This window comes from Colobus angolensis, unplaced genomic scaffold (genome assembly GCF_000951035.1).
Source record: "Colobus angolensis palliatus isolate OR3802 unplaced genomic scaffold, Cang.pa_1.0 Scaffold451, whole genome shotgun sequence".
Classification (NCBI taxonomy): Eukaryota; Metazoa; Chordata; class Mammalia; order Primates; family Cercopithecidae; genus Colobus; species Colobus angolensis.
This window is the reverse complement of record NW_012117944.1, coordinates 574914-578258: the sequence shown is the minus strand read 5'-3', so window position 1 is coordinate 578258 and position 3345 is coordinate 574914.

Genomic DNA, 3345 nt, shown 5'->3' with positions numbered 1-3345 from the left:
ATCGCTTAACCCTGGGAGATTGAGGCTTCAGTGAGTTGTGTTTATACCACTGTACTCCAGCCAAGGAGACCTTGTCTCAAAAAAAAAAAAAAAAATCTGAAGTCTATTTTCCCACCTTTATACCTTATTATGTTGAAAATAATTTAATCTTTTACCCCACAAGAACTCAGGAAGAGCAACATATCCGGACAAGCAGTGAACAGGCAATCAAATGATGGGGGTGTCCAATCCCAGCTCAACACCAACTAGCTATGTGTCCTTACACAGGATGCCTGACCTCTCTGGTCTCAGCTCCCTTATCTGTAAGATAAGAAAGTTGAACAAAGTGAATTTTCTACGATTGCCTACACTCATGTTTCCTCAAAAATGTAGTATGTCTTATGGTACATACAGTGTAAGGGAGGGAAAACAGATAAGTGAAAAACCAATTTTAATTTAGTGTGGGAAATGCTGTAACAGAGTAAATATAGAACGCTGTCAGAGCACATGAGAGGAGCACATAACCCAGTCAAGATCTAAGGGTGTATGGGGAGGTGATGGGGAAATTGTTAAGGAGAAGTAACATCTAAGCTGCTGACACCTACTTGGTGAAAAGGAATTATCTGATGAACTGAGATGGAAGAGAAGGAACAATATTTACAAAAGATCAGAAATGAAAGTGAGTAAGCATTCAGGAAACTAAAGTTAGTTCGTTTTGGCTGTAATATGCAGTGTAAGGAAGAAATGTCAAAACATAAGAAAACAGGGGTAAGCATGGGCCAGCTCACTGAAGGTAATATACATCTAAATGAGAACTTTGGACTTTATCCTAAGACCGACGAGAAATGTTTAAAAGGTTTGACTCAGGAATGATATATCATTTACATTTTTGAAAGATTAATATGACTACAGGATAAAGAACACACTGGAGAATAAAGGTCAAGGTTTCTTTTGTTGTTGTTTTTTCAGACAGGGTCTCATTTTGTAGCCCAGGCTGGAGGACAGCGGAATCATCATAGCTCACTGCAGCCTTGACCTCCAGGGCTCGCTCAAGTGATCCTCCCACCTCAGCCTCCCGAGTAGACAGTGCTACAGGCACACACCACATCCAGCTAATTTTCTGTATTTTTTGTAGGGATGAAGTCTCACTTTGTTGCCGAGGCTGGTCTTGAACTTTTGGGCTCAAGCAATCCTCCTGCCTCGGCCTACCAAAGTGCTGGGATTATAGGCATGAGCCACCATGACTGGCCAAAGAACACACTGGAGAAGAAAGGTCAAGAGTAAACGGAGGGGACAGGTTATAAGAGTATTGCAGCAGACAAAAGAGGATAGGACGGTGACCTAATCTCAGACAGTGTTTCTCAAAGTATGGTCTGCAATGAGAAAAGAACAGAAATTGAGAGAAAGCTTTAAAAACTTTCATAGCAATTCAACATTGTGGTAACATCCAAGCACACGATCAGTGGTCTCTTCTCCTTGAACAAGATATAAATAAGTTTGGGTATTGTAGTACTATCCATTTATACTAGTCATGCACAGTTGAACGGCATTAAAACATAATATTTTAAAGTTGGCTTGTAAACTATAATCCAAACATAAATAAAAATTGAGAAAACATATACTTTATTTTTATAGCTTATTTTCATAATCCTTTTAAATTTTTAATTAGTAGTATAAATTCTGGAAATATAATTTATGTTATTTATTTTTAATCCTAATTTATTTATGACAAAATAACTTTACTGGACTCTTTTTCTAGAAAAGATACATCCTTTCTGAATGTAGTCATTGTAAAAAACCAAATGATAACAATAAAATGGTTCCCAAGAAATGAAGACTAGTCCATACTAGTTTTACTCAAAAGTGTGAACCATCATGTATTTTTAATTACATAGCTATAGTTGAGTGTGAAGTACTAAAACCACAGTGTGTTACTTGGCAGAGATATATTGGCTAATGATGCAATGAAACCATCAAAAATTAAGCATCTTTTGCATACAAAACATAGAACTAAGTTCAAAACCAAAAAATGTTTTAAGCAAACATTATTGAATTAAAAAAAATTTTTTTAAGTAAAGATTCATTATTCCATATGAACATATGGAATATGTTCTTATGGAACATATTTGAGCAATATCTCTTAATAATGCTCAAATATGTTCCATAAGAGCATTATCTCTTAATACTTTGAGATCTTATAAAAAGGAATTCAAGTTGCTAAACCTAAGAATACATATACAATTCTGAGTCATTAAAGACTGTATCAAAGATGATTCCCAGCAAATCTTGGGTGAATAAGTGGCAATGAAGATAGCTCAACTACTACTTTTTAATGACTCCATAGCTCAATGTACTAAATAACTAGACCATATGATGGTTGTACAACAGTATGAATTTGCTTAACACCACTGAATTGTATACTTAAAGGTGGTTAAGTTGGTACATTTTCTGCTATATGTATTTTACAATTAAAAAATGAAAAATAAAACTAGACCACAGGATAAAATTAGCAAATTATTTTCCATCAACTTGATGAATGCACAACTACTGCTAAAATGGCAATTATTTTTGTATATATGCAACCTGCTTTATTTTATTTTTTGATTTTATTTTAGGTTCAGAGGTACATATACAGGTTTGTTATATAGGTAAATTTCATGTCATGGGAGTTTGGTGTACATACTGTAATATACAAATGGCAAATAAACACATGAAAAGATGCTCAACATCATGTCATTAAAAAAATGCAAATTAAAACTACAATGAATTGCCACTACACATCCATTAAAATGGCTAAAATCCAAAAGACTAACAATAATAAATGCTGACAAGGATGTAGATTAGCAAACTCTCAATCATTGTTGGTGGGAATGCAAAATGATACAGCCACTCTGGAAGACAGTGTGGCAGTATCTTATAAAACTAAGTATACATTTAACCATATGGACAGCAATCATATTTCTAAGTATTTATGCAAGTGAATTTAAAACATGCCCACACAAAAATCTATATACAAATGTCTATACCAGTTTTATTCATAGTCACCAAAAACTGGAAGCAACTAAAATGTCTTCAACAAGGAAATGGATAAGCTGTGGTTTATCCATACAATGGAATATTACTCAGAAACAAGAAGGAATGAGCCATTGAATCATGTAACAACACAGCCATAGATGATCTTAAATGCATTTTAGAAAGTGAAACAATAATCCAAAAAACTACATATTGTATGATTCTATTATACAATAATATTCTGGAAATAGCAAAGCTATAGGGATGGAAAACATAATAGTAATTGCCAAGGGATAAGAAGGAAGGGAGGCCAGGTGCAGTGGCTCACACCTGTAATCCCAGCACTTTGGGAAG